Source organism: Lutra lutra, chromosome 3, assembly GCF_902655055.1.
Source record: "Lutra lutra chromosome 3, mLutLut1.2, whole genome shotgun sequence".
In the NCBI taxonomy this organism is placed as follows: domain Eukaryota; kingdom Metazoa; phylum Chordata; class Mammalia; order Carnivora; family Mustelidae; genus Lutra; species Lutra lutra.
In genome coordinates this window covers 175,285,845-175,310,394 of record NC_062280.1, presented here as the reverse complement: position 1 = coordinate 175,310,394, position 24,550 = coordinate 175,285,845, and the positions used below count along the sequence as shown (strand labels likewise).

The 24,550-nt window shown below is 37.4% G+C and overlaps 1 pseudogene; it reads left to right on the top strand.

The window, feature by feature from the left end:
* Window positions 1-312: 312 nt before the first annotated feature.
* Window positions 313-4,538, top strand: LOC125095659 (E3 ubiquitin-protein ligase TRAF7-like; annotated as a pseudogene).
* The last annotated feature ends 20,012 nt before the right edge of the window (window positions 4,539-24,550 follow it).

The window sequence follows — 24,550 nt, the reverse complement described above, 5'->3', positions numbered from 1 at the left end:
ACAAAGGCATTTTTTTTTAAAGATTTTATTTATTTATTTGACAGAGAGAGATCACAAGCAGGCAGAGAGGCAGGCAGAGAGAGAGGAGGAAGCAGGTTCTCTGCTGAGCAGAGAGCCGATGCGGGGCTCGATCCCAGGACCCTGAGATCATTACCAGGACCCTGAGATCATGACCTGAGCCGAAGGCAGCGGCTTAACCCGCTGAGCCACCCAGGCCCCCAAAACAAAGGCATTTTTAAGAGGAATATATATTTCATAATAGAGAGAAGAATTACTATTCTAGTCCTATGATTTGTATAAGAAGAAGGGACGATGGGCTGTATGAAGTTCAACCTTTCAAGCAAGGGAGGTGAGAGCAGGCCACCACTTTGAAGACAACCATATAATGTTGCTGCAAGAAGTCTAAAAACCATCCACAAGTAAGGAAAAAATATAAGAATAAACATAATTCTATTTCAAGTACTATAAACTACAAAGCACAGTAAACTATGATACAAGAGGAAAAACAGTTGTAATTATCTTGGTGAAATAAACTATTGTTCTACTGACATTCCAAAGTACATGGCCAAACAACAATTTATCTATGGAATTACACCCACTTGCATATTAATCTTTACAGTAATCACCTAGGGATTTTGCAAAATGTTTATGTGCCACCTCAATCATCAATCAAATATGATAGAATGGTTAAGTATCTTTAATATTGGGTCTTCATGGCATTTTGTTTTGTTGAAAATTGGTGATTGATGAAGCTGCAATACAGATGTATTTGACAGGAAGTCAACATTTCTGGCTTCTGTCTGTAAATTTCCCATGAACTTTCTGGATTTCACCTGTTTCATCTCTTAGATGAAGAGGTTGGATCATATTATCTGTAAATTCTTTTTTGGATGAACATATTATGAGTCCGTGTGTGATAATACTCAACAAAAATATTTAAACAAATATATCAAAATAGTCAATAAGGATAAGGTCAATATATTTAAATATATTTTTATTAATATTTTAAAATATTTTATATTTAGAAAATCTAATTTTATTTCATTAAAATATGTATAGAGGCAATATTTAAATGAAAGGCAATATTTATTAGTCATTCTGGAGCTTGATTCCCTAGCTTGATTCTGGGTAAATAGCTTTCTAGTCCTAGTGGGAAAAACATATGTTAAAATGACCAAATCATTAGCTCTTTATACATCTTTATTTATCACTATTATCAAATAATTTGTTATCCCTAAAGAGAGGTTCTGAAATAAAACTGGATGAGAAAATATGACAGTCATTTACTGAAATGTGACCTCAAGGACCATTACTTCTGTTTTTCCTTTTGGGACAATGTATCTAAGCTTTCACTCAAGGAAAATGAAATTTAAAAAGAAAAAAAACTAAGCTTTAAGGCCTTAATAAAACATATAAATAATCATTATTATGAAATTATTTTTACATTGTCAGAGAACCTGACAAATAAAATTCAAAACATTCAAAGAATTGTCATAGAAAATTCCATGTCTTTGCTTTGTACTTTCTTGATTGGTTGGATATGTATAAATCAAAAATATGCCTGGAACGTAATGAAAATAACTTCTCATCTTCTTCTGGGGAAGAATACTTTATTTGAATGTGTATGTAACAAGGCATTATTAAAAAATAGTTATTTTCACTCAAAATACAGCAGTTATGATTATGAGCAACAGACACACTCTTCTTGGAATCCATCTAATTGGAAGAGTACACAAAACAATTGACCACTTGTTTCCTTGGAACCACCAACCTCCTTGTCTCTGAACTCAGGTACTACTTTCTGACATCAGTTACTGCTGCCAATCATCACTATCAGTGTTCATATCTCAACAGTCCTATCAAATTTTGTTTGTATAATCTTTGATCATAAATATTCAGATACTTATCAATCAAATATATTCCAATATGCTGGTGATAAAAATAATATAACTAGTGTTCTTGAATGAAAAGCACATACTCTCTTTCATTAGATATTTTTGGCTTGTCAAGACAGTTACCAATGTCCCTCTTTATTGTAAAAAGTGCTGCCATCCACAAAGACAGACTCACACCAATTGTGATTATACTACATGTCCCTAATTCCCCCAAACACAGTGAATCAGAATGGAATAGATATATGCTCATTGCTAAAGCCATGAGATTCTCTAGAACTTGGGATGGGAACTCAAAGCAAGCAAACACTACCTCTGCTGGTATCTTGCATGGGAAAGACAAAAACCTTAAAGTTACATAGCGACCCGTTAAGCTGACTATATGCAACAAAAAGCACATATATTGGGATATATGATAGAGACTCTGTTTTTACATCTTTTTTTATTTTAAAATCTATGTTGAATGTTTCAAGTAATTTCTTTATTACACAATAGTGCTTGGAATTAAGAAAAATTACTGGCTCTTTTTTTGGACAAGTGTATAGTGGGACAGTGATCTTCAAAAGTCAACTCACTTGAGTAACTTAGAAATGTAATTAGAATTGAAAATGTACTCTTTATGTTGTACATCATGTTTCAAACTAAAAGCTAGCTTTTGGGGCACCTGAGTGGCTCAGTGGGTTAAGCCTCTGCCTTCAGTTCAGGTCATGATCCCAGGGTCCTGGAATCGAGCCCCGCGTCGGGTTCTCTGCTCTGCAGGGAGCCTGCTTCCCCCTCTCTCTTGCCTGCTTCTCTGCCTGCTTGTGATCTCTCTCTCCCTCTGTCAAATAAATAAATAAAATCTTTAAAAAAAAAAGTTAGCTTTTATGCATCAGAGAACAAACATTGCTTGTGAAACATTACTATCCCCAAGACTTCCTTCTCTGTACATCATACCAATGGGCTCACCTTCATATGCTATCTCAGCAAGAAGGAAGGGGCTACCTGGATACAATTAATTCAAAGGTTTTCATTATATATGTCTGACTGTATTATTGGAGTTGCTTTAAGAATCTGAGGGCACAAGATGAGTTTAGTTCTAAATATGTTGGACCAGAGAAAAGAAATAATTAGTTCATGCTCATCAACAGCAATTCTAGCAACCAGAATCAAAGAGCAATACACAGGTTTTTGAAATTTGTCAGTAATAGGTAATTATCAAAGGAAACAGGAAGTGAACAGTATATAAGTATATTATGGAGTAAGGCACCAGTTAGAAGACTCTAAGTATCCTTAGAGGTAAACTTAAGCCCTTTTCTGGCCAGTGGCCAGTGGGCACAAGAAGGGAAAATGTGGGGCGCCTGGGTGGCTCAGTGGGTTAAGCCGCTGCCTTCGGTTCAGGTCATGATCTCAGGGTCCTGGGATCGAGTCCCGCATCGGGTTCTCTGCTCGGCAGAGATCCTGCTTCCTTCTCTCTCTCTCTCTCTCTCTCTGCCTGCCTCTCCATCTACTTGTGATCTCTCTCTGTCAAATAAATAAATAAAATCTTTAAAAAAAAAAAAAAAGAAGGGAAAATGTGTTGCTACAGCCTCAGGGCAGGTGAGGGGGGCTGGGAACACATCACCTGAGGACTCTAGATACCTCTCTAGGGCATCAGCCCAGGCAAGAGTGCCCATTGCAGCTGCTTCTCTGAGGGACCTGTCAACCTTCCCACCCCAGACATTGCCCCTAGGACCAGAATGGAAATAAACTTCAAGCTGCCTTTTTGGCTGTCAGCACCATCAAGAAATCTGATGGGACCCACATGTACAAAAGCATACTTGCCTATTCTCCATAGGATGAGGAGGATAGCATGCCCCCCTATCAGTACCCCACCACTCAGACTCTGCTGTCTCAGTCACCTCTCTGCACTGAGTCCAGCATGTCCCCTCCCTCCACTTTCTTACTGTCCAAGGGAGGAAGAACAGGAGCCACTGGTGTTTGCAGAGCAGCCCTTGAAGAAGCCCTGCACCAGCTGCACTGCAGTGTGTTTGAGAACCCTGTGACATTGTGTGTGGACACACCTTCCCTCAAAGATGAGCCTTGCAGACAAAGAAATGCCCTATGGGCAACACCAAGCTGATGGTGATGGGTGAAAAGCATTGCTGTGGTGGAGCAGATGGAAGAGCTCATCATCCAGGAAACTCAGTCCCTGCAAGGACCACAAGGGCAGTTATGACTACAGATCTGTGCAGTGCCCCCAAAACCCCAACTGCCTACCTTACCTTAAGACGAACCTGGAAGCACACCTCAAGGAGTGTGAAATCAAGTGTCCCCACCCCAAGTATAGGTACATGGTTCACCAGGAACCAGGAAACATATGAGACATACCTGCAGAATTGTTATTTCCAGGGCCTGAAGGAATTCCTGCAGCGTACAGAATACTGCTTCCAGAAATGCACATGGTACTAGTGTGGAAGAGCTAGAAGATGCTTTCCTGAGCTCTATGCTGGGCAAGCCCTAGGAGAAGCTAGGTGAAGAGCATCAAGATCAAGTTTAATATCCTGAATGAAAACAAGCAAGCTCAGCAAGGGCATCATGGAGTTTCAGAGGGAAATATCCATGTTGACAGACTAGCTATCTTGCATCAATGCATGACTAAGCATGGAAATCCTAAGAATCCCATGACCATCAGCAGATCTTCAGTACAAAAGAATCTTCCTGGACTACCAGAGCCCTGTCTACAGGTGACCTGCTTTTCAGGTGACTTGCTTCTTTGACAAGACCACCAATGTGTAAGATACATGTACCACCGGGCACCTGGGTGGCTCAGTGGGTTAAAGCCTCTGCCTTCAGCTCAGGTCATGATCCCAGGGTCCTGGGATCAAGCCCCACATCGGGCTCTCTGCTCAGCAGGGAGCCTGCTTCCTCCTCTCTCTCTGCCTACTTGTGACCTCTGTCTGTCAAATAAATAAATAAAATCCTTAAAAAAAAAAAAAAAGATACATGTACCACTTATAAGTGCCAGAAGACTGGAGGGTCATGATGGCTTTGTGCTAGCATTCCACATGCTGGGTGCAAGCTCTACAGCAACTCAGACTATACCAAAATCTTGTGGACATGCTGCAGAAGATTAATACAGTCCAGGCATGACAACACAGTGTGAATGCTGGTTTCCTCATGCAGCATACTCTTCAGAAGCTCTCTGAAGGCCACCAAGGTCTGCAACATCTTGGGCACCCAGCTGAGATGAAGGAGCTCATGGGCCTCAACCATTGGGTATGGGCCCTGATAGCCGCCCAGAGTACTTGTATAGTGGTTCCTACCAATCAAGATTTGGAAAATCTAGACCCTCAACTGCATGTTCTATAAACATCTAGTGGCAATATCTAGTCTATCCATGTGGTGAGACACTACACTGTCTATGGCACCTAGAATACATTCATGTGGGGGCACGGAATCTAAGACACAAGTATGGACCTTGGCAGTCCATAGGCATTGTGTATGTTCTCTATGCCCTACCAGACCAAATCTTCAGCCCCTGCTCTGACCAGTCCCTTAGGGTCTAAAGTATGTATTCAGACACTACTGTGTCTCTAGGACAATGTGACTGTGATGGTTGTGTCCTGAGATGGTACTTCTTAAGGACTGTGGACAGCACTGTGAAGATTTGCTGACAGGGAATCCAGGATGAGTGTGGGCTTCTTCTGGAGAAAGCTGGCCTCATGAGTTATCTCAGTGTCTCTGCCTGCCTTGTGGGGATTAGCAAACAGGCTCAGCCTGCTGGGCAATGCCCTCCCAGCCCTATACTCGACAAGCCTCCTTTTGCTTGGTCCTGCCCTCAGTGCTGCCAAACAATGCCCAGTCCCTCTCTCCAGGTGCCATGTTGGATGCTCTCCTTACCCCACCTCTATTCCCACCCTAGATGGACTGAGACCTTTTTCTGTTTCTAGATTGTATATAGATTTGATTACTTCCTGATTAGAATAAAAGTCTCATGGAATATGAAAAAAAGAAAAAAAAAGAACTACTAGGCTTAATCTGAACAAAAGATTTAGAGTTGGCTTTAGTTAGAGCAAGCATCAAGGTTGATTAAACCACAAATTAATATTTATAATATTCTCTTGCGCTGTTTGCCTGGGAATGGAGGAGAAAAATAAAGTGAAATAGGTGAGTTGCTGATTTATGGGAGACATAATTTTAGTCTGAAAATTTAAAGTAATTTTTTAAATCTTTTTTTTTAAAGATTTTATTTATTTACTTGACAGAGAAAGAGATCACAAGCAGGCAGAGAGGCAGGCAGAGAGAGGGGGGGGGAAGCAGGCTCCCCGCGGAGCAGAGAGCCCAATGTGGGGCTCGATCCCAGGACCCTGAGATCATGACCTGAGCCAAAGGCAGAGGCTTTAACCCACTGAGCCACCCAGGCACCCAATTTTTTAAATCTTTAATGTAACAAACATGATATGTATCCACAAACATGATAATAACAAATATGTTATGGTCATTTTCACAGCCTTTGGTCCTGAAATATGTTGTGTATATAGTACATTCATATGTTCTTCAATCATATGGTCTACTTAATATTGTCCAGTAAAAGCATGTTGCAAATCTAATGTATAGTGGAAAATAGGTATTTGTTAGTTAGAGATTGACCTGCTAATATTCATATAAAGACTGTACTTAAAATACACATTTATCCCAAAGGTGGCATTTTAGCAAGTCATAAGTTTTCCAGCTCTGGTTGGCAATGCCCATAGCCTGACCTAATCAGCATTTTAATGTTGTATCCAGCTAAATCCAACATAGGCATCTGTGCTAGCTTAAGCAGTATGTGTGGAATTATTTCTGGGCTATGTTTTCTTATGCATGGTTTAAATCTAAGAGCTATTATACAAGAATTCTCTACACAAAAGTGATTCTGATCAGCTCTCTGCACTTATAAATCCCTCACAGTTGGGAGAGAAAATGGATGTTGTACAAAAGATTCAAATGACAACAGCTGCAGACAAGCTGTGCATCTGGCACATTCTGACTCTTGTTATAAGCACAGAGTGCAAGTGACAATTGCTTTCCTTAATCCTGTGATTGTGGTCTGTACAATTGGAATAATTTCTCCATAACTTTTGGACCTCCTACAGACATCTATGTCCCAAATTTCATCTTTCCCTGTATTACATCATGGTATTGTAGCAGTATGCCATGACCCTGTAGATTGATATTTTATACGCTGCCTCTGTGTGCTCTTAATATTGATAAAAAGAAAATTACTCATAATGGTAATAGGGTGAGACAGACAAAGAAGAATTATTTAGAGATATAACAACTACACTCACTTTTTTAAGTGGTGATGTTTTTTCTTGCTAGTTTTAATTCAACAAATATTTATTACAGCCTACACTATGGGTGAAAGCAAAAATGTAATCCCTATATTCAAGGGGGGCAAAAATTACACAGGAAACATTGAAATATAATCCAGACAGTACTTCTGTGCTGTGATATTTGGTGCAAATTTTGAGTTTTATCTCAATGGATTCTGGAATGAAGTGACTAAGGGTATTTATAAGGTAAATACACCTGCCTTTATGACAGCATTTCTCTTAGCCAATCACGATGGCTACAAATATTGAGCACATATCACTTATCAGACACTATATATTAACTCATTTAATTATCCCAAGTAGTGTAGGAGTCATTTTGTATTATTAGACTATCAGGTCACAGATGAAAACCAGAGTTTGATGAGGTTAAATATGGCTCATTGTTCCTTGTGGTAAATGCAGAGAGGATCCAAACCCAGGACTCTAGGATTCCAGAGTTCATTTTCTTAAGCCTTTCATCATCTTGCCTAATCATGTGTTCTTATGCACAATATGTGTTCTTTCTTCCCCCACCTTTACTGAGCTATAACTGACATATAACCTTGTATAACTTTAAGGTGTATGTGTTGATTCAATACACTTACATATTGCAAATATGATTACCACCATAGTGTGAGTTACCACCTCCAACACTTCACATAATTAACCATTTTTTTTTGTCTGAAAGCATTTAAGATCTATGTTTGAAACTTTCAATCTATAGTACAGTGTTGTTATCTATACTCACAATGCTGTATATTAGATCCCCAGAACTTAACAACCAGAAATTTGTATCCTCATTCCTCCTCCCATTCACCCACTCCTTACCACTGCTGGGCCCTGAAAGTCATTCTTCTACTCTCTATCTCTACAAGTTTGGCTTTTCCATAGTTGTTTTGGATTTTTTTGTTGTTGTTTTGTTTTATTTCTCAACATTAGTAGAGAAATTTTGCCACTCTGGGGACATTTTCAATGTCTGGAGAAAGTTTTGGTTTCATGATTGGAGGAGGAGCTGTTACTGGCATCTGGTGGGTAGAAGCCAGAGATGCTACTAATCATCCTACACTGTATAGGACAGCTTGCTCATTACAACAAAGACTTAGCCTGTCTAGAGTATCAAACAGTGTCAAGGAGACCCTGGCTAGACCATTCTTTGTTGTGCAGGGGTGTCTTGTGCACCACTGTTTGGTTGGCCACACCCTGGCTTCTATATGTTATATTGCATTAGCATTCCCTCTCCCAATTATGACAACCAAAACTATCAGCAAATACTAATAAAGATTCCCTGATCATGCTTGTCAAGCATCCTTGTTTGACAGCCACTGCCCTGGAGTAATTAGCTCACAGAAAAGTGAAGAAGATGGGGAATTAGCTTTGCCCAGATTGTCGTATTTCATGTAGCAAAAAGAGGAACAAAGTTGTATTCCTGAAACAGAGCATCAGGAATTCATTTTGCCTAGGTCAGTTCATGGAGTCTCCACTATAACATGGCTATAAAGTGGAGCTTAAGGATAAACACGATAGCAACAGTCAAAGACAAAAAGGGAAGTCATTTCTTTCAAAGGGAGAAACTCATGAAATGTCATAGCAGAGGATGGAAAATGTGGCAAATGCAGGACCTGAGGACCCATTCATGTGGCTCGTCAATAGAGTGAGAGCAGGTGTGATGGCAAATTTTATGTGTCAACCAGACTGGACCACAGGATATGCAGACACGTAGCAAAATATGATTCTGGCTGTGTCTGTGAGGGTGTTTCTGGATTAATTCTGAATTAACATTTGAATCAGTAGACCACCTGCCCTCTCTAATGTGAGTGGGCCACATACAATCAACTGAAGACCTGAATAGAACAAAAAGGCAAAGTAAGAAGCAATTTCTACTTTATTGCTTAGGCTGGGACACTGCTCTTCTCCAGCCTTCATACTACTACTTAGACACTGTTTTTTCTTGCGTCTTGAGCTTGCTGGCTTTCAGGGTGGAACTTATATCATCAACTCTCTTGGGACATTCAGATCAGACTAGTACTACACATAAGCTCTCCTAGGGTCCCCAGACATAAGCGCAAAATCATGTGAATCAATTCCTTAAAATAAATCTCTTTAAATCTCTCTCTCATTCTCTCTTTCTCTGTCACTATATATGTTAAAAATATCCTAAAATTTTATATATATATATATATATATATATATATATATATATATATATATATAAAATAACTACAAGTTAGATTAAAAAACATACTTCCTGTTGAAGCATACACATCCAATTGATTCTATGTCTCTGGAGAACCATGGATAATAAAGGAAGTGAGAGGTCATGTTGGAGAAAGAACAGGCTGGAGAATGAAGCTGGAGTCCTACTACTGGGGCCTCATAGAAGGAACTGAGACATTTCAAATTATTTTTTAGATGATATTTTAAAATATCTTTCCTGAAGGAAACATGAGCTAATACACAATGTTGATATGTTTATTATTTTTCATCTCTTATTTACCAAAATGAGGGATGCCAGTAAAGGATTCGATATGTTTGTTCATGAGTTTATTGGTTTGAAGAAACGGTTTTGTGGCCACTGTAAAGTAGAACCATGTTGGAATAGGCTGGAGGCTGAATGAAAGCTCCCTTTGCTGGAGATGAGGCAAGAGATGATGGGTATAGGTTGCTAATCATAAAATTATGGAAGGACAGTTTAGGCAGAGGGAACAACCCAGAGGGGATATGATAAAGAGAAACATTGGAGAACTCTTCCCTATTCAAAAGTGTATCTATAATTTACTCTTTGTATTCTATCATGGCTTCTTGGTTCAAAAAAGTCATATTTATATTCTGTTTCATAACTTGAGAAAGTTATCAATTTATCTGTTTTCTTCACTTACATGCTTCCACACAGTTTCTAAACCATTCAGGTAACATTTAATGTAAATACATAAAATAAAAAATGGGCAGAAGACATGAACAGACGCTTTTCCAAAGAAGACATACAAATGGTTAACAGACACATGAAAAAATGTTCATCGTCATTAGCCATCAGGGAGATTCAAATCAAAACCACATTGACATACCACCTTATACCAGTGAGAATGGCCAAAATCATCAACATAGGAAAGAAGCATTGGAGAGGATGTGGAGAAAGGGGAACCCTCTTACCCTGCTGGTGGGAATGCAAGTTGGTGTAGCCACTTTGGAAAACAGTGTGGAGCCTCCTTAAGAAATTAATAATAGAGCTACCTTATGACCCTGCAATTGCACTACTGGGTATTTTCCCCAAAGATACAGATGTAGTGAAAAGAAGGGCCATCTGTACCCCAACATTCATAGCAGCAATGGCCACAATAGTCAAACTGTGGAAAGAAGCAAGATGCACTTCAACAGGCAAATGGATAAAGAAGATATGGTCTGTATATACAATGGAGTATTGTGCCTCCATCAGAAAGGATGAATACCCAACTTTTGTATCAACATGGACAGGACTGGAAGAGATTATGCTAAGTGAAATAAGTAAAGCAGAGAGAGTCAATTATCATATGGTTTCCTTTACTTGTGGAGCATAAGGAATAACACGGAGGACATTGGGAGATGGAGAGGAGAAGTGAAACAAGGGAAATTGGAGGGGGAGACAAACTCTGAGAGACTGTGGACTCTGAGAAACAAACCTAGGGTTTTGCAGGGGAGGGTGGTAGGGGGTTGGGTGATACTGGCGGTGGGTATTAAGGAGGGCATGTATCACATGGAGCACTGGGTGAGGTGCATAAACAGTGAATTTTGTAACACTGTAAAGAAATAAAATAAAATAAAATGGAAAAAAAAAGATTTTTAAAGCTCTGGTTCCAGTGGCAGGCTCTGGAGAAGGAGAGGCAGGCACCATATCTGTATGCAAAGGTGTCAAGAAGAAGCCCTTGAGACACCCCGAGAAGCAGGCCAAGGAGATGGATGAGATTAGGCATTCAAGCAGAAAAAGGAGCAGAGTAGAAACAGAGGAGAAAGAGGAGCAGAATAAACTGAAGGAGCTGAAAGCAAAGGTCATGTGGAAGGGCTCCCTGGCCACAGGTGGAATTAAGAAATCTGCCAAAAAAAAAGTAAGCTCTTACTTGTGCCTGAAAAAAGGGTGATCCTTAATTCCATTCATGTTTAAACATCTGGATTCTCTGTCATAGCATCTGTTGCCACCTATAGCTAGAATGAAGTGTTGTCTTAGATTCTGAAGTAAGCTTTCATTAAAAAAACAAACAAAAAAAAAAACCAAAAAAAACAAAACAAAAAAAACAATCGATGCTTAAAAAAAAGATTTTTAAAAATCTGTAACTTTTGATGATCTAGTGCTCACTTATAAAAATTCCTTAAAAAGTTCTGTCTTAGTAATAATATCCCAAATACAGATTATAAATAGAACTTAAACTACTTCAGTGAAAGGAATCAGCAAAGCATTAACTGTTAACCTTGTATCCTATCTGTTTGTGTCCTGATTTAAAAACTTGATTATATTATTATATTATATTGATTATATTATTTAAATTGGTGTTAATAATATCCCAAATACAGATTATAAATAGAACTTAAACTACTTCAGTGAAAGGAATCAGCAAAGCATTAACTGTTAACCTCGTATCCTATCTGTTTGTGTCCTGATTTAAAAACTTGATTATATTATTATATTATATTGATTATATTATTTAAATTGGTGTTAAGCATACCCAGTTGTAGGGCACTAGTAAAAAGTATGAAATCCCAGATTCCAACTCACACTCAATGAGTCAGTAACTCCTAGGGAAGAATCTTAAAAGCAGAATTATAAACATAATTTATATAAGTCATATCTTAAGAACAGAGATATTTGAAAACCAATTACATTATCTCATTCATCATTTACAAAAGGTACAAGGTGACCCTGTAGCACATCAAAGAAGCTAATGAATAACATTTTCTTACATTCTTTGCTTATAATTTACAAGAGAGTAAAGGATGGAAATAGGAATAGTCATAAAAGCAAAGAGAATGATACGTATGTGGTTTGAATGAGGTATGGGGACAAAGATGAAATGGTGAATGGCAGATTGGGCAATTACCTATCCCCAGAGTCCCACGTAAGTAACAATGACATTTTTTCTGGAGGAAAATATTGATCTAGGTTATGGATAGCAGTAATAAATATCACTGAGTCAAGAAGCAATCACTAAAGGCATCTTTTATTCCCCTTGCTCAGTTGACATAATCCACTAAAAACCAAGAAGCAGTTGTTCAGCTTCTCAATAATTTTGTAGTCAAGGTCATATTTTTCCAGGGTGTTTAGTGTTATGGTTTGCAGGACAGAAACAGAAGCCTTTCTAAACTTGTGATAGATTATGTGTACTACCCTGTTTGATCATTTATATCTGTCACTGTGTCTTAAGAAAAAGAGATTATTTTGACAGGATTTCCTCTTTGAAATTCTGGCTGAATGTGGCCGAGGAACATGTCTATGCAATTTGTGCTGAACGATTTACTGTATATTTCTAAATAGAAAGATGGTGATCACACTTAAGGATTCATGCTCTGCAGGTGATCTTTTGTTATGTTGTACTTTCACTTCTTGATCTTATAAATAGTAACTATGAGTCTCCATCTCAAGTGCCCTGAAATAATCATTTTCAAGATTTTTTTTTTTGGTAAATAGATTTGCTTCACTCTTGATATTCATTTTTATCTTGTTCATATTGTACAGAATAAAATAATTTTAAAAATTTTGCTGGCTTTAAGTTAAGAGTTGCCTTAGCAAGCATTGTAAGAACACAGAATTATGAGAGATCTCTCTTTTAAATTACATTTTGGCATGAGAAAGAGGAAGGAAGAACAGAACCTATATTTGAAAGAGAGATTGGTGTGATAACAGATTTATATAAAGACTCCTCACTGTCGGAGACAACCGAAAATTTAATAAGTTGGTAATTGGTAGAAGTGTGGCAGTAGGGTGTTTTACATCTATCATCTGTCCAGCAGATAGAAGATAAACCAAAACAGATGGAGAGCCGGGATCTGTGAAAAATGCCTGGGGTAGTCTGTAGGTGATACTTAATAACAGTAATATTTAGAGAAAGAGAAGTCAAGGCTTTAAATTAATAGCAATATTCATTATGAGACATAAAATTTCTTTCTTTGAAAATTTTCCTCTATAGATTATTAATTTTAGTTTCTTATAAAGAGCAAATAAAATTAGTCTCATACTGTTTTGACTCTAAAGAGTTAATTTGTTTTACAAAAATAATACCACAACCCTGACTGAATCATGCCACCTTTATCACCAACCAGGCGACAGCCCCCAGAGGTGGAATGAAGCATTTGAGAATTTTAAAGCCTGATTCTTGCTATCTCTGAAACACAGACATTATTAGAGATGGAAATATTATGCCTTTCTACTCATCCTCAAGGTTATTTGTATTTCTGTGTTAATGTGTTGTCTACTGATGTTATAATTATCACCTTTTGGCTTAATAAAACTACAACCTTGTTTTCAGCTAAATCCTATCATTTTTCTCCCTTTTTTCAAAATCAGGCAAACCGTTTTAGTTTGATCAAGTCCCTGGGTGTTAAAAGGAGCTACGTTTAACAAAATAAAAGTACATTTCAGAAACAACTCTGTAGCTAAGCATGCTGGGTCAGTCCTTACCTCATCATAGAGATCCACAATGATAAGAAAAGAAGGTAAAAGAAAACTGTGTGTGTGTGCTTGTGTGTGTGAAGTGGGTAATGTGGTTTATTATATTCCACCACTACTATTGTCTTTCTGTAATGATCTGGAATGTCTTATCCTCGCTGGAGGTATGTATGGAACTATGGGTTTTGTTTTTATTATTTTTGTTTTACTTGTTTAAAGGTATTTGTCTATATATTCAGTGCAAAAGTAAGAACAGAATGGGTGTATCATAAGTCATAGATGTACCAGCATATCAGCAAGTATATAACTACAGGGTCAATCTACATTTGTGAACTTCCTTAACTGTTGATGCAGGTTAGTTCAACAAGCACTCCACTTGGCCCTCAAAGAGGCTGCCAGGCTACCTCATCCTCAGGTGGAGTGAAAGTTACTATCACTTTCAGAAATTTGTGGCCCAGAATGCATAGCATCTGACGAAGACCACTGCTTTTGCACAGGAATGTTTCTTGTCTTAGAACTGAGGGTGTTTACTCTGTTTCTCTACCTGCAGATTGACACAAATGTGAGGGAGCCTAATGGCTTGATTATCCCTTATTATGACCAAATCTTGCATCGTTTGGGCCATGTCTTTCCACTTACTCCTCTGAATAATTCTGATTCTTTGCTGTAAGTGTGGTTCCCCAACTTGATCTTTAGATTCTCATCTGCATTATATATCCCAACCTGAATTGGTCATTATAGTCTCTTCCCTTTAGGGCTATTATTCATTGGAAGTTTTAGAAAGCAAAAAGTAAAAACTATACAAAACAGAACAACAGTATAAAAGCACATGAACCACCATCTCATCTTAGGCAACTGTTTTTCTTTTTTTTTGGTACTATTCCTAAATGCATAATTATAATGGAGTACATAGTTATATTTTCCTTCAATATGCTGTATAACCACAGATTCCTTCAGTCTTAAAATAGTTAATTTTAACACTTATACATAATATCCCTTCATTATTATGTCCACACTTCAATATTGTCCATGCTCTGCAATCAAAAATTTCATACCTATAGCTTTTTTATTGTGCTGAATGCTTTTCTTAAGACAAATTCTCAATTGTGTATCAAAGTTTGTGGCAATTTTTACACCGTTTTATAGGCATAACAATCCTTCCCTTGTATTTAAAGATTCATAAACATTGTAAAAAATATAGTATAATGAGTTTCCTACCAAAAAATAGTATTGTCAACTCCAGTCTCATTTCTAGGAAGTAATTATTTGTAAACATTGTGCTTTAAGATATGGTTGTTTCTTCTATTTAACTAAATATGTATAATGCTAATTTTATTTTAATTTGCTAGTTACTATTTTATATAATTAATGAATTGCTCGCTATCAAAATGAGGAATTTTTATTGATACAATCCTCACCTATCCTTCCAATATTAAGTCATTCATCTAATTTCATTCAGTTTTAAATAATAATTAAATAAATTTGGATTTCATATTTCATCTACTTTAAACTATGCTTCATGGACTCCCACCACAAAGAATAAATATATGAAACACCTTACTCCTCTCCTCTCTCCATTTTTTCTTTCTTTGTTCCCTCTTTTGAAGGAACTATAATTTTATGGAATGGAATGGAATGGAACTATAATTTTACATATCAAGGTGACAAAATTTTAAGGTTAGCTTAGAAACCTTCATGATAACATCAGTTGCAGTCAAGCTTTTTATTTTATTCCTATCGAGAAATAATTAACAAATATTTATTAAAATGTTTATGTGTACATCTTTACTATAAAGTCCCATTAATATACTAGGATTGCATGTTCTTTCCATGGATTAATGTGACTTGATCTGTGCTACTCTAAAAGATTAGATTTTCTTTTTACATGCAACCTGTTGCTGAAAAGCATGATTCATCATGTTTGAATGTGTATATATATGTATACATATCTATTTGTAGGTTATCTGCTTACTTCATCGTATTCTAGAGTTTACATTTGCACCTTTTTATTATTGTTGAGAGTGAAATTGTATAACTGTTGTCCTAAGTACTTCCACTTTTACTTTAATGATTTAGTTCATCCCACTTTAGAAAAAGTGCTATGTTTACCTTTTTTTTTTCTTAAGATTTTTCAGAGACATCATCTGAAATTTAAGACAAATTTTGAAAGCCAGATAGTCTCTTGGGAGTATCTAAAGAGCTTCTAATTCCCTGTTGCTGGAGGATAATCAAAGATAAGGATTAGGACCAGGATTTAGTTATAAGGGTAACAGAACTACTTACAACATCAAATTTTCAAACTGTACAATACTGCTACTCCAAGAGCACAACTGTGATTTTGGAGGAGTAAAACAGAGACTTGACAAACAAATACTCTTGAATCATACACAGAAAAATATTAAATTTCCAGATTTCCCTGAATCTCTTAAGCCCTCAGAAGTATCTCATGATTTCCTTTTAAAGTTTAGTGCTCTCTTTTTTGAAAATGATTCAAAGACCTCTCAAGATGACATTGACTCCACTCAATACTGGCATTCACCTTATTTTCTTCTCATCAGAGTCATAAATAGGTTAGTTACACAATGTCCTAGCAGGAAAAGTAGTATTCCTCCTGAAAAGAGAAGCATCCCTAGGATGCCCTAGGAGAGAATTATGAAACTAGGTCACTGGATCAAGAGAAGTAAAGCATAAACTTGGATAACAAAGAATTCATTCATATATAAGCATACTTCCAGGACATAGAATTTAACATACTAGCACAAAACCAAGGAGATAGTATTAATTGCTACCAGGACAAAACCAAGGAGATAGTATTAATTGCTACCAGGATGGCTCCTGGCACCTTGGATGATTTGATAGGCTATATTAGAGAAGTAGGAATTCCAGAATGACCATGGTAGGTGGTGGAAAGGAAGCAAACAGATCTAAAATCAGGCATACTACCTCCCCTTGTGTTCTGTGGAATAGCTTGAAAACTGCTTATCATTGTTTTAAATGTAATGTGGATGACAGTAATATCACTGAGACCATCACTTGGTGGCTTTCCCCTGCAGGCTAGGACTGAAGGAAGGAGATGTTGTTATAAATATAAGATCCTTTATATCAAAATGGATAATAGGATTTTTGAAATAATGGAAGATAGGAGGTAGTGTTTAACCATTAGAAATAAGGCAGATACAATTACAAAATATGTGACAAAAGTCAGAGTGACAGCCAACTTACTTGAACCTCAGAGAGTTATGGAAATTGTTAATTTTTGGTCAAGCTAGATTGGCAGCTATAAAGGATGCTCAGTCAATAGAATTGAAAGCCATCAAGGCAAAATATAATAGTTCTTTATCTGTTTTTGGACTTTAGTTCATATTCAGACCAGGAACATATTGACTAAAGGAAAAATCAAGTTTCGAGGAGGAATAATTAAACAAAACACCACATAAATCACAAACAGACCTAAAGCCATTTACTTGGATAACAATATACTCAACAAGAGTGAATATCCAGACATTTTAAGGGTGATTCAACTCAAAATATAGTCATGGCATATAGAAGCAGGAACATAATGAGATCAGGTAATAAATGAATTCTTAGACTAAGCCTTTTCATTTCCCAACTCCTGAATATATAATCAGAATGAATATTCTTAAGAGATGACATAATTCTCTACCCCTGTTCTCCCACTGATTACCCATGCAACACACACCATTTCCATAGGTAATGGTTTGAGGACTGTGATAGTAGGAACAGCCAAATGGAAGAATCTGAACTGGTTCCTTTCATAACCATTAAAGGAAGAAAGAAAAAGATAAAGTAAAAAGATGACATCCCAGAAATCTGGTAAAGATTTCTACTACCTTAATATTGTGTTAGTGGTTCCCTCCTTTCTCTATCTAATTATCGCTCCAGCCCTAAAAATCTAGACATATACTAGAAGTTGACAGTAGACTACCACAAGCTCAACCCGGTAGACACCTCAAGTTCAAATGTTGTGTAACTGGGTATATTTGACACAGAAGATTAATAGGGCCTCTGATAATATATATGCAGCTTCCAATCTGTTGAATGCCTTATTTTCTATCTATATAATGAAAGAGGACCAGAGATTTTAAAAACTAAGTGGGATAGATAATAGTCTACATTTCCAGTCCTGCCCCAGGGCTATGTTAAATCTTCTACCCTCTGTCATATTTACAGTTGTAAGGGGCATACAGAGATCATATGAACAATCTATAAACATCACCTTGGTCTGGATGACATATTCACTGGGTGAGCAAGAAGTGGCAAATACAACGGAGAGTTCATTAAGATACATGTCCTTTAGGACACGTGAACCAAATTTTGGGTAAGAGTACGTGCCTTCTCTGCAGGATAATCACAAAACACCACATCAGTAAAATTTTAGGGGCTTCTACTGGACATTTTGGAACATTCCCTTCGATGTTAAAGGAAAATTATTTCATCTTGCACAAAAGCCTATGTCCAAAAATGAAGTAAAAGACTCTCTTAGATTTTATCCTATAAATACAAATAAGTTGTTTGTTTTGTTCATTGCTGTATCACCAATGGTAAATACTGTTTGGAACACTGTATTCTCAGGTCTTAGAACATATCTGATAACACAGAATTCACTCACTAATACTATGTTGTGTGAAGAAATACATGATTAAATAAAGATGCAGTATCCACATTTAATTTATATTATTTAGAATTTCCAATGGAATATGTCCTTCTTTTTCTTTTTCCTTTTTTATGTTAAAATTTCCACTGGACTGTGTTATGTACTTCAGAGGTAACAATTTAAATTTAGCTATTGTTGAAGAAGTTAAGAAAACTTGCATCAATTATGTCATTTTATTTCAGAGATGTTTCTCTGTTATGTATAATTTGATGCCACATGATGATGACAATGGGCAGGAGAAGGAAGAGAAGGATTACCCTTAAGTGTATTAGTCTTTTTTTTTTAAGATTTTATTATTTATTTAGAGAGAGAGTGTGTGTGTGCACTAGCACAGGGAGGGGCAGAGGGAGAGGGAGAAGAGAATCCCAAGCAGACTCTACGCTGAGGGAAGAGCCTGACATGGGGCTTGATTGTACCACCCTGAGATCCTGACTTGAGCTGAAACCAAGAGTCAGACACTCAACTGACTGAGCCACCCAAGAATCCCCCTAAGTATATTAGTCTTATGCAAAATATAGACCAAAGTATAGAAAGACATCTTTGTACTTTGGTTTCAATCTCAGTATGATTAAATAGTCCATTACTGACCCCCATGACCCTTTTTCTTGTCTGTATTCAGCCAACATAATGAAAGAGCATAAACCAATTACACCTCTTACCAACCTTTATCTGCTCCTGTGCTTTCAGTGAGAAAAAGTCAAAAATAGATGGTAAGTGGATGATCACAATGCATTTTCATATATTTAATAAAATAGGAACACCAAATATTTTGCTCTGTATTTACTGGGGAAAGAAATTGTACCTGATCTGCAGTTACTGATCTAAACCTGCTAGCAAAGGTTACCAAAGGCAGTTTATGGTTAATGGGTAGGCCCCGCTATCAACCTCACTGTCCTCCCATAGGTTTATATACACTCTTTAGTTTTCATGCATAATATGTTTTGTAGGAATTCAATGGTTTCTCAGTCACAGAGGATATGATGCTAGTCCATGAAATTGATATGTGATATTATTATGTTAATTAGAGCCAGTGAGCAGGAAGTCAAAACTATTCTACCTAAAAAAAAAAACCAAAAACCTCCTCTTCTTATTGATAAGACATAGGTGCTAGAAAGTAGAAAATAAATCTCATAAAAATTCAGGAGCTTCAATCTCTATAAAATGTCTGCATATGCAATGGTCTGTGGCATGTTAAAACACTATGCTAGACAGGGAGGGACACATGGCTGCCTCTGGTACCCCTTACCACTGAGAAGGAGGCAGATCCCCTAGTGGGATTTTTATGGTTTTTGGAGTTTACATCTACTTCCCTGAAAGGCTTCTGGTTTTGAGTGGAGTGCAAAGCAAGAGAAGGATCTGCATCAAGCCAGTGACATCATGCAAGCGACTCTGCCACTTAAACCGTATCACTGAGGAGACACACTGGTTCTTGAAATGTAGGAGTCAGATAAGGTCTATGTACGGAGCCTTTAGCAGATCACTGTGAGTGAATCCAGCATAAAGTTTTAGAGTTTTGGAGTAAATATGTCATCCTTAGCAAATAGTCACTTCCTGAGAAACAGCTTCACACTTGCTACTGAGCCATACGTAATATGAATATAATGTGTGATCATGGACCCTATCATGACCTAGAACTTCTCTCAGCCTCTAATGCCGTAAGGCTGGCATTAGCATTTTACCATAAAGCAGAAGTGGTACAAATTAAATAAGGCTTAGGCATGTCTTAAAGGAACAAGTAATTTGAATGAACAAGAAGTTAATTCAAGATCATGGTTCTTTCTTCTTGTCCATTAATTTCCAATGTCTCATTCCATGCCAGTACCCTCTTGAGATTATTATGACCAGATGAATACAATAATTTAGGTTTTAAATATATAGTTGTACATATTTTACTAACAAAAAATAAATAGCTCTAACATTATATCCTCACTCAAGGGTAACCCTAAGAACATGAGTGAGGAAAAATCCTCTCATTTTTCCTGGAAGATGAGAAGACTGAGATATGCATTTCACTATTGATCAATGATGGCTAGTGGTTTGACTGTATGGACAGAACCTTAGAATAATTTAAAAAGAAAAGTGGTAATAAGAAGGACTCAGGGGTGGTAAAAACATGGACTCAGGATTGACGTCACTGCATGGCCTCAAAGAATCACTTTGTTTGTTTAGGTAATTTAGGTATTTGTTTAAATATTTGTTAATTTAAGTAATTAAGACATTTGCACGGTAAATGCTTAATAAGAAATGTAAGAGAAAGATTTTAATAATTTGCTGGACAAGATGAGCCATTCTGTAGAGATCAGCTGGTATCTGCCCAGTCACCCCTGTTCTTTCTCAAATACCACAGTAACAATGTGTCTGCGGAATCAGAGATGTGGCTTTGGAACTTAAGCAGCAACACGGACCTCGAAACTTTCAGGCTGATCTGCTTACACTAACTGTTGCTCTCCCAGCCTCCCAATAACTGAGACAAACCATGATCCCTTGATATATCACCATGCCAATAACTGCTCACTCTCTAGAAACAGAATGAGTATACTTGGGGAAAAATTCCTGAAGGAAGAAACATGGTTTATTCTCTCCAGAAGGATACTTAATCTGCATACATATTCTCATTTTCTGCCTACAATACTTCCTTCCATATCACCACAAGAAGGCATAGATATGTGTTCACTATCACGGTATTTCACACATTTCTATTAAGGGAAATAACTTTAAGGTAATGAAGTATGGCATATCTATCTATCTATCTATCTATCTATCTATCTATCTATCTATCTAAGAGAAAGCAAAAACACAAGCAAGCACCCAAGTGCAGAGGGACGAGGAGAGGGAGAGGGACACACAGACTCTGTAGAGCCTCACACAGGGCTCCATCCCACAGCCCTGAGATCATGACCTGAGCCGAAATAAAGAGTCTATCACTTAACCAACTGAGCCATCCAGGAGCTCCTAGCATGTTCTTTTGAATACTAAATCACATCGTAAACTAGGTGGCACATGGCAATGTTGAGATATTAATCTCCAGGAAGCAATGTATGCTCTGAATTAGTGCATGGTATAACATGTTGTTTCTCCCAATAGTAGAATTTATGCATCTAGAAATCAAGAGATGGAAAGGGGAGTTTCTCCTATCATTATTGCCCCTAACGCTCCACCAGCAAAAATTTTCCTTCTCCTCCCATGGATGTTAGGTTTTGCTATTTTAGAGAACTTCATTTCAAGGTGAGGAATACAGTCATCAGGGGCAACAACAATAGACTCAATAAACTCAAAAATGAGCTGGTCACTTGGCCATTTTAATCGCAAAAACAGCTAAAAACAGAAAGTGATCTGCTGTACTAGAGGGAGTGACCAATGTCAATTATCAAGGGAAAATTCGGTTGTATCCAGAAAATTAGGGCAAGGAGGTTTGAGATTCAAGTAGTCCTTGATACTCCCATATACTTTGTTAAAACTTTTTTTTAATTTCATTTTTTTAATTTTTTATTAACATATAATGTATTATTAGCCCCAGGGGTACAGGTCTGTGAATCACAAGGTTTACAAACTTCACAGCACTCACCATAGCACATACCCTCCCCAATGTCCATAACCCAACCACCCTCTCCCTACCCCCCTTTTCACAGCATCATCATATGATCTCCCTGATATGAAGAATTTGAGAGGCTGAGTGGGGAAGGGAAGGAGGGTAGGGAAGGAAAAAATGAAACAGGATGGGATCAGGAGGGAGACATACTTTGTTAAAACTTAAAGAAAAAAATACAAAACCCCCAAACAGGCACAACTTCTAATAGCACAGGTTCTTCAGGAATATAATTTAGTATCACCCATTAGGAAAGAACCACAACTAATGGAAATGCTTGATGATGGCAAAATAAACATGCAGTGGAAGAAGGCAATTACACATACCCGCTAGGACCATGTGGGCAGTTGCAGAAAAAGTTTTATAGTTATTTCATCTTTGCTTTAATATGAATATGTATGTTTAGGTATGCTTTCGTGTATTTGTTTGACAGTTCCTCTTTTTTTCCCTTCTATTTTTCTGCTCTTTATCATAACATGCATTGATAGTGGCTAGACATATATCTCAGTCTTTCAATTATAAAAGCCAAAGGGTGAGTGTGACTAAGGTAGAAAACAATAGTCATCACCCAACAATGGATATCAGGTGTTATTGTATATCCAGTTTTAGGGAGAGAAGTAATATGGTTTAGGTTAAATGAAGCATTGTTGTCTTTTTTTCTAAGTGAAAATTTCTAAAAAATGTGTGTATGGATGCCAAGAGGACAATATTTGGATTGTGCTAGATTGTATTATGTGAACTTCGCTAAACTAAAGACTTCCTTTCAAGGAAGCCAGTAGAATGGTCCAGGTTAGCATCATCCTAAAGAGTCTCCCAAAATCAGAAAGCAGTGAAATAGCAGCCCTTAGTCTTGGAAGGTCATCACTGTTAAATATGGTTAAAGCCAAATGCCACATTGATCAATGGTTTCAACCTTGTTTGCTCTTCTTCATGCTTTATCCTGCTTCTGTCTTTTAATGAAGATAAATAGCATCCCTGGCCCACAAACATGGTTGGCTACATATCCAAAGAGAAGGTGATCACACAGAAGCCACAACTTCCCATAGCCCTCTCCACCTGTCCCCCTTTCACAATTCCACTGTGGCATCAAGATGTGTTTGGAATCTTAGCTTCCTTGCAGGTTTACACTTGTTCAGCTTGACTAAATTTTAGACAGGTATAAGCCAGTCTCTAATCCCCTGACCTCCCATTTTTTTTAAGAGTACTTCTGTAAAGTATGTGCAACTGTAAGTTCTTTCTCTGCCTCTTTGAGACATCAATCTTTTAAAAACTCTTAACTGTACAGAACAAACTGATGGATACCAGCAAGCAGGTGGGGAGGGGGTACTTGGTGATGGGGAATGAGAGTGTACTTGTAATGAGTGCTGGGTGTTGTATGAAAGAGTTGCATCGTTATATTGTACACCTGAAACTAGTATTACACTGTACATTAAATTTTAAATAAAAACTTTTAAAAAGTCTCACTAGTTTTATAAACCAAGAACATCTTTCTCAAGGGCCTGGGGATCATCCTTTGAAATGTAAACATCAAGAACATAGTGTTCCTCTCTTCCAGTCTTTGGGAGAAGTTAGGAGTTTAACTCCCCTGAGCAGCACCGATTAGCAAAAACAGATAGCATGATCACAGACAAAAATATTTGCAAACTTGGAAATAGCTCATTGTGCTTACACTTCCTATTGATCATCCTGTCCCCCAACATCTTCCAGTAGTTTTCCAGTAGCTCATCCTAGATCTAAAAAAACTCCTGCCCTTTGTTTCAGTGAAATGAGTTCAGATTGAGTTTTGTTCTCTCTTCCCTGTTGGCAATAGTCTTGAACAAGTCTTCCTCACCCATTTAAATTTGGCACTAGAGAGAGAGCTGAGGTATTATACCTAATTAGGATGAGGAGGTGGACATTTGACTCAGGAACATTTGTCATACTTTATTCATGCTAAGAGCAGAGGCCATGAATTTTACCACCTGTAGACACCACAGCATTGGGCTTATTATGGGTATTAGTTGAAATTCTGAGTTGAGGGGCACCTGGGTGTCTCAGTGGGTTAAAGCCTCTGCCTTCAGCTCAGGTCACGATCCCAGGATCCTAGGATCAAGCCCCGCATTGGCCTCTCTGCTCAGCGGGTAGCCTGCTCCCCTTCCTCTATCTCTGTCTGCCTCTCTGCCTACTTGTGATCTCTGTCTGTCAAATAAATAAATAAAATCTTAAAAAAAAAAAGAAATTCTGAGTTGAATAAATGAAACAGTTTATGGTGAGGAGAGTCCTTTTACTAAGAAACCTACCTTGGTGCTGTAGGATGGTAGCTTTCCTTGCCAATTTAAAAAAGATTAAAGAATGGAAGAAAAAAAAGTGGAAAGATGTGTTGAAGACTGAGTATTTACCAAAAAATGCTGAGCTCACTTCATAATAAGGTAACAATCTGGGATCGCCTAGGACAGTCTCTGTTAACATCTGATA